The sequence below is a fragment of the Hevea brasiliensis genome, chromosome 11 (assembly GCF_030052815.1).
Source record: "Hevea brasiliensis isolate MT/VB/25A 57/8 chromosome 11, ASM3005281v1, whole genome shotgun sequence".
NCBI classification, from domain to species: domain Eukaryota; kingdom Viridiplantae; phylum Streptophyta; class Magnoliopsida; order Malpighiales; family Euphorbiaceae; genus Hevea; species Hevea brasiliensis.
This window is the reverse complement of record NC_079503.1, coordinates 16700824-16716799: the sequence shown is the minus strand read 5'-3', so window position 1 is coordinate 16716799 and position 15976 is coordinate 16700824.

Below are 15976 nucleotides of genomic sequence, written 5' to 3'. Positions count from 1 at the left end.
ATTTTATATATCATTGCTTTTTGAATCCAAGACCATCTCCGTGCTTTGCCGATGTGGGATTTGCCTAAAGGACCTTTCTCCCCCCCTTTCGAGACTCAGCGTCCTCGCTGAGGTTTGCCCCACCATCGCCCAAGAGGACACGTGAGCGGATTACAGATTTGCAATTAATTATATGATTGTTGTGTGATTTGCCATTTAGATTGTTGATTATATGATTTAATTGTGTGATTTGATCATGAGATAATTAGTTCATTGCTAGTTGCAAAGCAAAGGTGGCGGCTTGTTTGATGAACACCATGGTGCGCATGGTTGTGGCACCACAATGGTGCACAAGGTAAATGGATGATGAATGTTCAATTGTTGTATGATCTAAGGTCCATTTTATGTTTAATTAAAGTGTTTAATTAGAAATATAATCACACAATTAAATTTTTTTGAATGTGATTCAAATCTGAATTTTTAAATTTATTTGAATATGATTCAAATCTAAATTTTTAAATTTGTTTGAATGTGATTCAAATCTGAATTTTTAAATTTGTTTGAATCATATTCAAATCTGGATTTTTAAGTTGAATATGAGATATTCAATTTAATTTTATTATGTATGTTTTATTTAATTGTTAAATAGTGATATGCATGATCGATGATCATGGACAATAAAAAACCAATGTGATTGGATTTATTTCTTTTATGTTTCTTTGGGTTGTAAATTAATTAATTTATTTTAATTTATTTTGGATATGTATTATAAAGGTTGTAATATTTTTGGGTTGTAATTTCATTTATTTAGTTCTTGTAAATTCGCCTTGGTATGCCAAGGATTACTATATAATTGGATTGCAAGAAGATCAAGGAGGTCAAGAGCATTGGTGAGACCAGTGGGAGGAATTCAAGATCAAGTGTTGATTATGTACTCCTTCAGCAACTCTTGTAATATGAATGAATGAAATGCACCTAGAAATGCCCTGACTCAATTCTTGGTGGCTCAGAATTGAATCCCTTAGAATGTCCATGATCATACCATATTTATTATTATCCATGAATGCATGAGATGTATGAGAATGTATGCAAGTATATGATATATGCATGCTAATTGGATATTGTGCAAAGTGAGACCATAATAGTAATTAGGACAACCACAAAATCTTCCAAACAAATGATTAAATTGGAAATGGTATAATTAAAGTAATTATAATATGGGCCCTCCCTTGAGGCAATTATTTTAAGAAATTTTAAATATTTGCATATGATGCAATTAATTTAAGAGATTTTCTTAAAGAATAATTGTTAAGCATGAGATGTTGTAAATATGTAAATGGTTTGGTGGCCAATATTGGATGTACTTGAGGACATTAAAATTATTTGCATGTTTACTGGCTCAATGGGATCAACTTAACTAATGCAAGCTAAGTCAATAATGGATATACCTGAGATTTTGAGCATTAGGGGTTACGTAAAGGATTGAACCTCACATGAGATGTGATGGGCAAGGAGTTGCTCACTTATAGTTTATTGTAATTCCAATAATGGATGTACCTGAGGATGATCAATAAGATTATAAGAATTCAATCACCCACTAGAAATCCATCCAACTAGGATTTCCATTTTCTACTTTGGAAGTGTAGAATTCGCTAAGTTAGTGGGAGGACCAATTTGATTAAAAGACCATAATCATTTTGGTTAATTACATGATACATTTACTAATTAATCTAGTTATTTTTTGTAGTTAATTTTCTAATAATAATGAGCACACCACAACCACCACCATCCAATATCCTTGCAAGCATACTTGATCTCAATAGGTTGACAAGACCTAATCTATCTGATTGGCTAAGAAATTTGAAACTTGTCCTGAACCTTGAACATATAGGATATGTTCTAGACTCAAATGTTCCTGGTCCCTCACCTTCCGAGGCCACTTAAGAGGAACATGAAACTTTGGACAAGTGGAAGGAGCATGATATGAGAGCCAAGTGTTACATGCTTGCTTCTATGAGTAATGAGTTATAGAAGCAGCATGAGAACATGCAGAGTGCGAGTGAGATCCTCCTTCACCTATAAGAGTTGTATGGTGAGCACAATAGGAATGCTAGGTATGAGATATCTAGACAGCTATTCCGCATGAGGATGTCTGAGGGACAGAATATTGGGGATCATGTCCACAAGATGATTCGGCTGATTGCGCTGTTGGAACATTTTGATTTTAACATGGATTTCCAACAGCAGATGGATTTGATCCTTCAGTCCCTTCCTGAGTCATTTGGGAATTTTGTGACAATTTCCATATGACTAAGCAGGAATGCACTTTGGCTGGTTTACTCAACATGCTAGTTATTGCCCAAAAGAATATGTCGGGCAATAAAGGAAAAGAAGTAGCTTTGACTGCATCTTCTTCTGCTGGAAAGTCCAATAAGAAGAAGGGCAATAAGAAAAAGAAACCTCAGATTCCTGGTCCTTCCAAGAAAATAGCTAAACAGAAAGGGAAGACTAAAGCTGATGGAGACAAAGGAAAGTGTTTTCACTGCCAGTAGGATGGGCACTGGAAAAGGAACTACCCAGAGTATCTTACTTCTCTGAAGGACAAGAAAGATACACCTTCAGAAGGTATGTCCATATCTTATTATTTAGATTCTGATGATACTCATAGTTTATCTACAGCTTGGGTTTTAGATACTGGTGTCAGTTCTTACATTTCTTATGATATGCAGGAACTAGCAAATAGTAGCAGCTTGCGTTCTCGAGATGTTAGACTCCGGATTGGCAATGGCTCAACTGTTGAAGCTTTAGCCATAGGATCTAAATCTTTTTACATGTCTGGACATGTTTTGTGTTTGGATAATATTTTATATGTATCTGATACTTTTAAGAACATCATTTCTATATCTAGTTTAACTAGAAATGGCTATGAATTTTAGTTCACAGATGATGTTTGCAATATTTATTTTGGAAATAAATATGTTGGTTCGGGTTATATGAATGATGGTCTTTATTATTTAGATAATAATGACAAACACAAATTGAATGCAAGTGATCTAAATGAATGCAATGTCATGGTGAAAATCAACTCAAGTTCAAAATATATTTGGCAATTAAGGTTAGGTCATGTTGCAGAAAATAGGATTGCAAAACTGGAGAAAATGGGGATTCTATCCTCATTGAGTTCTGAACCTACTCCAACCTGTGAATCCTGCCTTCAGGGCAAAATGACTAGATCACCCCTTGTAGGACAAGGGCTAAGACCTGAAAATATTTTGGAGCTAATACATAGTGATGTATGTGGTCCATTTAAAGAAATGGCTAGAGGCGGTTTTAATTATTTTATTACCTTTACTGATAATAAATCAAGGTTTGGGTATTTGTATTTGATGAAATACAAATATGAATCCTTTGAAAAATTCAAAGAATTTAAGTCTGAAGTAGAAAATTAAACAGAAAAAAGTATTAAAGCTCTTTGATAAGATCGTGGAGGTGAATACTTGATTACTGAATTTGATGAATACTTGAGAGAGCATGGCATTGTTTCCCAATTGACTCCTCCAGGAACACCACAGCTGAATGGTGTATCTGAAAGGAGAAATCGTACCCTATTGGATATGGTACGTAGTATGATGAGTTATACTGATATGCCAATCTCCTTTTGGAGATTTGCATAAGAATCAGCTTTGTATATTCTGAATAGGATTCCATCAAAATTAGTATCTTCCACACCTTATGAATATGGCATGGAAGAAAACCAAGTCTTAAGCATGTTAAGATTTGGGGTTGTCTAGCTTATATCAAAAAGCTGAACACTGACAAATTGGAAACCAGATCAGAAAAGAGTCGATTTATTGGATATCCAAAAGATAGTTTTGGATATTATTTTTATTTGTCTACATCACAAAAGGTTGTGATAAGTAGAGATGTCACATTTCTTGAACAACAGTTTGTTCAAGAAGGAGGCAAAGGAAGGCAAATAGAGTTAGAATTGGAGAATTCTGACCAACTAACAGATCAGATGGATATAGATCCATCTAGTCAACCGACACCTATTGATGAAACATCTAGTCAACATGTCACCCTGTGAAATGACTAAAATACCCTTGTATCTTAATTTTGAGTTCTCAACCCAAAATAATTATTTCTCTTCTTCTAATCAATTTATATCAAATATAAATTAATTAATTAATCTGTATTAATTAATTTCTCATAATTAAATTCATATTTAAACACTTTAAATATAAATTTAACTTATACTATACATCCAATAACCTAGATTTGATTTTAAGCCATGCTAGGGACTTTGCAATCTAATTGCAAATCAAACCTATTTAATTAATCAATTAAACTCTTTAACTAATTAATTAAATCATATTTAACTTGGTGATTACTTGTGTATGTGTGTGACTTACTAGGCTCATCACTAATTGGCAATGAGATATGATATTAACTTTTAATATCACCAGAACTCTTTTTCTTACCATAAATGATTTCTCTAAATCATTTTAGACAGCTTATAGACTATGGTTAACACCTAGCATAGCATGCCATAGCCACCATATTAGTAATAAGGTTTACCTTAAATGAACCTATAATCATATGTTACCATGCACTAGAATCTCTCTTTTACAAAATCTCAATTCGAGCTGGAGTCATGATTTATGTCAAACCCCAGTTGCTATGAATATTATGTTCTCTTTTAATTCCTGTTCTTGATTAAAAAGATTTTCTCATCAGAAACTCTTTTCTAATTAAATCTATCTGTCCTGGCCAGGAACTTGAAACATCAAGAATAATTAAATGAACATAGGATTTTATCTCTATTTACTTAGGGTAACAGATTCCATTTTGATCAACACCTACCTCCATATATAACTAGTAGGAGCCAACACATGCCCATATACCCATACACAGTACAAGTATAAAAGCAGTATCAAACTCAAACCACCTATATACAAGATAACTGTGCTATCTCAGGTCTAAAGATTAAATGCATTGATATGATTTATGATAATGCATTGACAAGAGTAAACTCCATGTACTTGTCATAAATGTCACTGGTTCGGCCTACTTATCATGCATAAGTGCCTATTATGTTTGTTATATGGCATGAGACTTACCATTTGATCTTATTTATACCTCATATAAATACATTGGGAACAAACATGAATACAATCTTTCTGGATAAGTCATGTCCTGTGTGAAGTATCCTCGATTGTAAACCAATTTATGATACTTTGTGCTAGAAATACTGTCACTCATATTCTTAATAACTTAAGAATAGAATTTCTAACAAAATATCAATAGACATTTTCTATTACACATAAATATATTATGTAAACGAAAAAGTGAAAATGCTTTTTATTAATAAAACATGTATAAGATACATACTAAATGATATGCTCTAGGGCATACTACTAATAATCTCCCACTAGCACTAGAGCCATTTATTGCAATACCTTAGACCCATCTTCTCAAGATGTCGGTCTAACTGAGCTTGTGATAAAGGCTTAGTGAATGGATCAGCTAAATTTTCAGCTGATGCTATTTTCTGCATGGCTACATCGCCTCGCCCAACTATTTCTCTGATAATGTGGTAGCGCTTTTCTATGTGTTTGGATTTCTAGTGAGACTAGGGTTTCTTATATCCAACAGACTTCTTTGCAAAAGATCGATGCAGAATATACTCACCTGTAGTGGAATCTGCAGTCGTACTCTGTTTGGAACTCTTCCAACTGACTGCACCTCCATTACAAATGAACACAAACCCAGAGGTAGACTTTCTATCATCGACATTTGATTGGAAATCAGAATCAGTATAACCATCCAATTGCAAGTCACCACCTCCATTTATCAAGAATAAATCCTTAGTTCTTCTCAAGTATTTAAGGATATTCTTGACAGCTATCCAGTGTTCCAAACTTGGATTGGATTGATACCTGCTAGTCAAACTAACAACATATGCGATATCCGGCCTAGTACACAACATTGCATACATCAAACTTCCAATAGCCGAAGCATGTGGAATCCTAGCCATTTTATCTCTTTCTTCAAGTATCTTTCGAGACATCTCTTTAAAAAAGTGGACACCATGTCTCACTGATAACAATCCTCTCTTGGAATCAAGTATGTTAAACCTCTTTAACACCTTTTCCAAGTATAGACTTTGAGATAAACCAATTATTCTTTTTACTCTATCTTTATAGATGCGAATCCCAAGAATATAGGTTGCCTCTCCTAAGTCTTTCATGGAGAATGTATTTGACAACCATATCTTTACAGTTGTCAACATACCTGTATCATTACCCATCAATAGAATATCATCCACATATAAAACAAGGAAAGTGATAGCACTATCACTAACCTTCTTATATACACATGGCTCATCCTCATATTTGATAAAACCAAATGACTTAATGGCTTTATCAAAACATATGTTCCAACTCCTCGAAGCTTGTTTTAACCTGTAAATGGATCGCTTTAGCTTGCGCACTTTAGAACCATCTTAAGATTCAAAACCCCTAGGTTTTTCCATGAAAATATTTTCTTTAATGTATCAATTGAGAAAAACTGTTTTGACATCCATCTGCCAAATCTCATAACCATAGTATGCAGCTATTGCTAATAGAATCCTAATTGATTTAAGCATGGCAACAGACGAGAAAGTCTCCTTATAGTCGATTCCTTGCCTTTGGCGAAACCCTTTCGCTACTAACCTTGCTTTATAGGTCTCTACCTTTCCATCAGAACCAATTTTCTTCTTAAAAGCCCATTTGTTCCCTATAGGTACAATACCTTCAGGTGGGTCAACACGATCCCAAACTTGATTCTTATACATGGAATCAATCTCGGATTTCATAGCATCAATCCATTTTTGAAGAGTCTATATCTGATATAGCTTCTTCATAAGTAAGTGGATCATCTCCATGATCTACTTCTTCATGAGTAGACAATTCTTGTTCTTCTTCATGAAGGAAACCATATCTCACTGGTGGGTGAGATATCCTGGTTAATCTGCGAGGAATAACTGTAGATGTTTCATCAATAGGTGTAGGTTGACTATATGGATCTATATCCATTTGATCTGTTAATTGGTCAGAATTCTCCAATTCTAACTCTATTTGCCTTCCTTTGCCTCCTTCTTAAATAAACTGTTGTTCAAGAAATGTGGCATCTCTACTTAACACAACCTTTTGTGATGTAGGCAAATAAAATTAATATCCAAAACTATCTTTTGGATATCCAACAAATCGACCCTTTTCTGATCTGGTTTCCAATTTATCATTGTTCAGCTTTTTGATATAAGCTGGACAACCCCAAATCTTAACATGCTTAAGACTTGGTTTTCTTCCATGCCATATCTCATAAGGTATGGAAGATACTAATTTTGATGGAATCCTATTCAGAACATTCAAAGCTGATTCTAATGCAAATCCCCAAAAGGAGATTGGCAAATTAGTATAGCTCATCATACTACGTACCGTATCTAATAGGGTACGATTTCTCCTTTCAGATACACCATTCAACTGTAGTGTTCCTAGAGGAGTCAGCTGGAAACAATTCCATGTTCTTTCAAGTATTCATCAAATTCAGTACTCAAGTATTCACCACCACGATCTTATCAAAGAGCTTTAATACTTTTTCTTGTTTGATTTTCTACTTCAGATTTAAATTCTTTAAACTTTTCAAAGGATTCATGTTTGTATTTCATCAAATACAAATACTCAAACCTTGATTTATTATCAGTAAAGGTAATAAAATAATGAAAATCGCCTCTTAGCCATTTCTTTAAATGGGCCACATACATCATTATGTATTAACTCCAAAATATTTTCAGCTCTTAGTCTTTGTCCAACAAAGGGTGATTTAGTCATTTTGCCCTGAAGGCAGGATTCACAAGTTGGAGTAGGTCCAAAACCCAATGAGGATAAAATCCTCATTTTCCCCAGCTTTGCAATCCTATCTTCTGCAACATGACCTAACCTTAAGTGCCAAATATATTTTGAACTTGAGTTGATTTTTATCATGGCGTTGCATTCTTTTAGATTGCTTGCATTAGATTTGTATTTAACATTATTATCTAGATAATAAATTCCATCATGCATATAACCCGAACTAACATATTTATTTTTAAAATAAATATTGCAAACATCATTTATGAACTGAAGTTCATAACCATCTCCAGTCAAACTAGATATAGAAATGATGTTCTTAAAAGGCATCAGGTACATGCATAACCTTATTTAAATACAAAACATGTCCACACATATATAAAGATTTAGATCCTATGGCTAAAGCTTCAACAGTTGAGCTTTTGCCAACCCGGAGTCTAATATCTCGTTAGTGCAAGCTGCTACTACTTGCTATACTCTGGGCAGTTCCTTTTCCAGTGCCCATTTTGCTGGCAGTGGAAACACTTTCCTTTGCCTCTATCAACTCTAGTCTTTCCTTTCTGTTTAGCTATTTTCTTGGAAGGACCAGGAAATTGAGGTTTCTTTTTCTTATTGCCCTTCTTCTTGTTAGACTTTCCAACAGAAGAAGATGCAATCAAAGCTACCTCTTTTCCTTTATTACCTGGCATATTCTTTTGGGCAATAATCAGCATATTGAGTAAACTAGCCAAGGTGCATTCCTGTTTAATCATATGGAAATTTGCTACAAAATTCCCAAATGACTCAGGAAGGGACTGAAGGATCAAATCCATTTGTAGTTGGAAATCCATGTTAAAGTCAAGATGTTCCAGCTGCTCAATCAGCTGAATCATCTTGTGGACATGATCCCCAACATTCTGTCCCTCAGACATCCTCATGCGGAATAGCTATCTAGATATCTCATACCTAGCATTCCTGCTATGCTCACCATACAACTCTTGTAGGTGAAAGAGGATCTCACTCGCACTCTGCATGTTCTCATATTGCTTCTATAACTCATTACTCGTAGAAGCAAGCATGTAACACTTGGCTCTCATATCATGCTCCTTCCACTTGTCCAAAGTTTCATGTTCCTCTTGAGTGGCCTCTGGAGGTAAGGGACCAGGAACATTTGAGTCTAGAACATATTCTATATGTTCAAGGTTCAGGACAAGTTTCAAATTCTTAGCCAATCAGATAGATTAGGTCCTGTCAACCTATTGCGATCAAGGATATTGGATGGTAGTAGTTGTGGTGTGCTGATTATTATCAGAAAATTTAATTGTAGAAAATAACCAGATTAATTAGTAAATGTATCATGTAATTAACTAAAATGATTATGGTCTTTTAATCAAATTGGTCCTCCCACTAACTTAGCGAATCCTACACTTCCAAAGTAGAAAACGAAAATCCTAGTTGGATGGATTTCTAGTAGGTGATTGAATTCTTATAATTTTATTAATCATCCTCAGGTACATCCATTATTGGAATTACAATAAATTATAAGTGAGCAACTCCTTGCCCATCACATCTCATGTGAGGTTCAATTCTTTACCTAGCCCCTAATACTCAAAATCTCAGGTACATCCATTATTGACTTATCTTGCATTAGTTAAGTTGATCCCATTGAGCCAGTAAATATGCAAATAATTTTAATATCTTCAGGTACATCCAATATTGGCCACCAAACCATTTACATATTTACAACATCTCATGCTTAACAATTATTTTTAAGAAAATCTCTTAAATTAATTGCATCATATGCAAGTATTTAAAATTTTTTAAAATAATTGCCTCAATAGAGGGCCCATGTTATAATTACTTTAATTATAGCATTTTCAACTTAATCATTTGTTTGGAAGATTTTGTTGTCGTCCTAATTACTATTAAGGTCTCACTTTGCACATTATCCAATTAGCATGCATATATCATATACTTGCATACATTCCCATACATCTCATACAATCATGGATAATAATAAATATGGTATGATCATAGACTTTCTAAGTGATTCAATTCTGAGCCACCAAGAATTAAATCAGGGCATTCCTAGGTGCATTTCATTCATTCATCTTACAAGAGTTGCTGAAGGAGTACATAATCAACACTTGATCTTGATTGCAATAGGTTGACAAGACCTAATCTATCTGATTAGCTAAGAAATTTGAAACTTGTCCTGAACCTTGAACATATAGGATATGTTATAGACTCAAATGTTCCTGGTCCCTTACCTCCAGAGGCCACTCAAGAGGAACATGAAACTTTGGACAAGTGGAAGGAGCATGATATGAGAGCCAAGTGTTACATGTTTGCTTCTATGAGTAATGAGTTACAGAAGCAGCATGAGAGAATGCAGAGTGCGAGTGAGATCCTTCTTCACCTACAAGAGTTGTATGGTGAGCACAGCAGGAATGCTAGGTATGAGATATCTAAACAACTATTCCGCATGAGGATGTCTGAGGGACAAAATGTTAGGGATTATGTCCACAAGATGATTCGGCTGATTGAGCAGCTGGAACATCTTGACTATAACATGGATTTCCAACTGTAAACGGATTTGATCCTTCAGTCCCTTCCTGAGTCATTTGGGAATTTTGTGACAAATTTCCATATGACTAAATAAGAATGCACTTGACTGGTTTACTCAACATGCTAGTTATTGTCCAAAAGAAGAAGGGCAATAAGAAAAAGAAACCTCAGATTCCTGGTCCTTCCAAGAAAATAGCTAAACAGAAAGGGAAGTCTAAAGCTAATAGAGGCAAAGGAAAGTGTTTCCACTGCCAGTAGGATGGGCACTGGAAAAGGAACTGCCCAGAGTATAGCAATCTAAAAGAATGCAATGCCATGATGAAAATCAACTCAAGTTCAAAATATATTTGACACTTAAGATTAGGTCATGTTGCACAAGATAGGATTGTAAAACTGGAGAAAATTGAGATTTTATCCTCATTGGGCTCTGAGCCTACTCCAACTTGTGAATCCTGCCTTCAGGGCAAAATGACTAGATCACCCTTTATTGGACAAGGGCTAATAGCTGAAAATATTTTGGAGCTAATACATAGTGATGTATATGGTCCATTTAAAGAAATGGCTAGAGGCAGTTATCATTATTTTATTATCTTTACTGATGATAAATCAAGGTTTGGGTATTTGTATTTGATGAAATACAAACATGAATCCTTTGAAAAGTTCAAAGAATTTAATTCTGAAGTAGAAAATCAAACAGGAAAAAGTATTAAAACTCTTCGATAAGATCATGGAGGTGAATACTTAAGTACTAAATTTGATGAATACTTGAAAGAATATGGCATTATTTCCAGCTGACTCCTCAAGGAATGCCACAGCTGAATGGTGTATCTGAAAGGAGAAATCGTACCCTATTGGATATGGTACATAGTATGATGAGCTATACTAATATGTCAATCTCCTTTTGGGAATTTGCATTGGAATCAGCTTTGTATGTTCTGAATAGGATTCCATCAAAATCAGTATCTTCCACACCTTATGAGATATGGCATGGAAGAAAACAAAGTCTTAAGCATGTTAAGATTTCGGGTTGTCCAGCTTATATCAAAAAGCTGAACACTGATAAATTGGAAACTAGATCAGCAAAAGGGTCAATTTGTTGGATATTCAAAAAGATAGTTTTGGATATTATTTTTATTTGCCTACATCACAAAATATTGTGGTAAGTAGAGATGCCACATTTCTTGAACAACAGTTTGTTCAAGAAGGAGGCAAAGGAAAGCAAATAGAGTTAGAATTGGAGAATTCTTACCAATCAATAGATCAAATGGATATAGATCCATCTAGTCAACCTACACCTATTGATGAAACATCTACAGCTGTTCCTCATAGATCAACCAGGGTATCTCACCCACCAGTGAGATATGATTTCCTTCATGAAGAAAAACAAGAGTTGTCTACTCATGAAGAAGTAGATCATGGAGATGATCCACTTACCTATAAAAAAGCTATATCAGATATAGACTCTTCAAAATGGATTGATGCTATGAAATCCGAGATTGATTCCATGTATAAGAATCAAGTTTGGGATCTTATTGACCCACCTGAAGGTATTGTACCTATAGGGAACAAATGGGTTTTCAAGAAGAAAATTGGTTTTGATGGAAAGGTAGAGGCCTATAAAGCAAGGCTAGTAGCGAAAGGGTTTCGCCAAAGGCAAGGAATCGACTATGAGGAGACTTTCTCCCCTGTTGCCATGCTTAAGTCAATTAGGATTCTATTAGCAATAGCTGCATACTATGATTATGAGATTTGGTAGATGGATGTCAAAACAGTTTTTCTCAATGGATACATTGAAGAAAATATTTTCATGGAACAACCTAGGGGTTTTGAATCCTAAGATGGTTCCAAAGTGCGCAAGCTAAAGCGATCCATTTATGGGTTAAAACAAGCTTCGAGGAGTTGGAACATCCATTTTGATGAAGCTATTAAGTCATTTGGTTTTATCAAAAATGAGGATGAGCCATGTGTATATAAGAAGGTTAGTGATAATGCTATTACTTTCCTTGTCTTATATGTGGATGATATTCTATTGATGGGTAATGACACAGGTATGTTGACAACTGTAAAGGTATGGTTGTCAAATACATTCTTCATAAAAGACTTAGGGGAGGCAACCTATATTTTTGGGATTCGCATCTATAGAGATAGAGCAAAAAAATAATTGGTTTATCCCAAAGTCTATACTTGGAAAAGGTGTTAAAGAGGTTTAACATGCTTGATTCCAAGAGAGAATTGTTACCAGTGAGACATGGTATCCACCTTTCTAAAGAGATGTCTCCAAAGACACCTGAAGAAAGAGATAAAATGGCCAGGATTCCATATACTTCAGCTATTGGAAGTTTGATGTATGCAATGATGTGTACTAGGCCGAATATCGCATATGCTGTTACTTTGACTAGCAGGTTTCAATCCAATCCAGGTTTGGAACACTTGATAGCTGTCAAGAACATCCTTCAGTACTTGAGAAGAACTAAGGATTTATTCTTGATTTATGGAGGTGGTGACTTGCAATTGGATGGTTATACTAATTCTGATTTGCAATCAGATATCGATGATAGAAAGTCTACCTCTGGATATGTGTTCATTTGTAATGGAGGCACAGTCAGTTGGAAGAGTTCCAAACAGAGTACGACTACAGATTCAACTATCGAGGCTGAGTATATTGCTGCATCAGATGCTGCAAAAGAAGCTATTTGGATATAAGGAACCCCGGTCTCACCAGAAATCCAAACACATAGAAAGGTGCTACCACATTATTAGAGAAATAGTTGGGCGAGGCGATGTAGCCATGCAGAAAATAGCATCAGCTAAAAATCCAACTAATCCATTCACTAAGCCTATGTCACAAACTCAGCTAGACCGACATCTTGAGAAGATGGGTCTAAGGTATTGTAATGAATGGCTCTTGTGCTAGTGGGAGATTGTTAGTAGTATGCCCTAGAGCATATCATTTAGTATGTATCTTGTACATGTTTTATTAATAAAAGGCATTTTCACTTTTCTGTTTACATAATATATTTATATGTAATAGAAAAGGTCCATTAATATTTTGTTAGAAATTCTATTCTTAAGTTGTTAAGAATATGAGTGACAGTATTTCTAGCACAAAGTATCATAAATTGGTTCACAATCGAGGATACTTCACACAGGATATGACTTATCCAGAAAGATTGTATTCATGTTTGTTTCCAATGTATTTATATGAGATATAAATAAGATGGAATGGTGAGTCTCATGCCATATAACAAACATGATAGGCACTTATACATGAAAAGTAGGCCGAACCAATGACATTTATGATAAGCACATGGAGTTTACTCTTATTAATTTACTATCATAAATCATATCAGTGCATATAATCTTTAGACCTTAGATAGCATAGTTATCTTATATATAGGTAGTTTGAGTTTGATACTGCTTTCATACTTGTACTGTGTATGGGTATATAAGCATGTGTTGGCTCCTACTAGTTATATATGGAGGTAGGTGTTGATCAAGATGGAATCTGTTACCCTAAGTAAATAGGGATAAAATTCTATGTTCATTTAATTGTTCTTGATGTTTCAAGTTTCTGGCCAGGACAAATAGATTTAATCAGAAAAGAGTTTCTGATGAAAAAAATCTTTTTATCAAGAACTGGAATTAAAAGGAAACATAATATTCATAACAAATGGGGTTTGACATAAACCATGACTCCAGCTTGAATTGGGATTTTGTAACAGAGAGATTCTAGTGCATGGTAACATATGATTATAGGTTCATTTAAGGTAAACCTTATTACTGATTGGGTGGCTATGGTATGCTATGCTAGGTGTTAACCATAGTCTATGAGGTGCCTAAAATGATTTAGAGAAATCATTTATGGTAAGAAAGAGTTCTGATAATATTAAGAGTTGATATCATATCTCATTGCCAATTAGTGATGAGCCTAGTAAGTCACACACATACACAAGTAATCACCAAGTTAAATGTGATTTAATTAATTAGTTAAAGAGTTTAATTGATTCATTAAATAGGTTTGGTTTGCAATTAGATTGCAAAGTCCCTAGCATGGCTTGAAACCAAATCTAGGTTATTGGATGTACAATATAAGTTAAATTTATATTTAAAGTGTTTAAATATGAATTTAATTATGAGAAATTAATTAATAGAGATTAATTAATTAATTAATTTATATTTGATATAAATTGATTAGAAGAAGAGAAATAATCATTTTAGATTGAGAACTCAAAATTAAGACACAAGGGTATTTTGATCATTTCACAGGGTGACATGTGGCAACATGAGATAGTGACACATGGCACTATAAATAAGCTTGCCAATTGTCTTTTAATCATGTAAGATTATTAAAGTCAAGATTAAATCTAGGTTTGATACTTGACACAATGTGATTGGGTCAATTAAACCTAGAGCCAATCAGAAGGTGACATGTGGCAAGGGTTTTAAGTGGTGACCTAGCTATATAAGGGAAAGGATGAAAAGAAAAATAATAAGCTATTGTTTTTCTTTTGTGCCACCACCTAAAGAATATCTCCCTCTCTTCTTCTTCATCTCTCATCAATTCAAAGAGAATTGCCAACATTCTCTTTAATTAAAAATACTAGAAATTGTTTCTAGTGTCATGTATGCATCTATAACATCTCTAAAGGCAAAACCTGAATTTGTAATTGATTGGAAAGGCTTAAGAAGCTGTTCAAGGGGCTGCCATTGGTGATCTTGGTGTGGACAAGCTAGAGGGACAACATCTGGTATCCTAAGTGTATCCCAAAGGTGCCAAACACAACTACAGTGCATCAAAAGGTTAGTGCACTTGTTCTTGATCTAATCTAGGGTTCTAATGAATTAATCTATTAATTCTAAAATCTTAAATGGCAAATGTAGATCCAAAAATATATTAAAAGATTTTTAATATGCTGTTTATCATTGAAATCAAATAGATAAAAATGAATCTTGCATGATGCATGTGAACATAGAAGAAAGATTTTTGAATTCAATGATCTAAACTTATGTTTGTCATGCTTCCGCTCCTTCAATTGGTATCAGAGCAATTTATATTGATTGACTATAAAATTTACCGTTGTGTTACACTGAATTGATTTGAGATTGATTTGATCTTATTGACTCTCGGAAATTATTGAAATAAACTATTAGAATTTCACTATAAGTTATTATTTGCTATCTGAAATTTTTTATTGATTTTGATTGATTTGTACAAATTGATTTTCTGTTTTGAATTGGTACCTGTGCCCAGTATCTGTTTCTGTTATCTAGCCTCACCGTGTGGACTATCACGGTATTAGGTTGCATTGTCGAGTCATGCATCATTGCAGTTTATGGTTTGCATTAGTTTCATATGCATTGATATCTGTGAAGGAGGAGGAAGGTATCTAATATCTGGTAGCGCGCTTACTATCTGGCCTTTGGTGATGTAGGGTATCATCACCCTAGTGCACTGTACCATAAAATTTTTATTGAATGAATTTCTTTTATATATATGTTTTATGAAATTATTTTATTAATGATTTTGACAGCATGAGCATGATTTATTGAATAGAAAA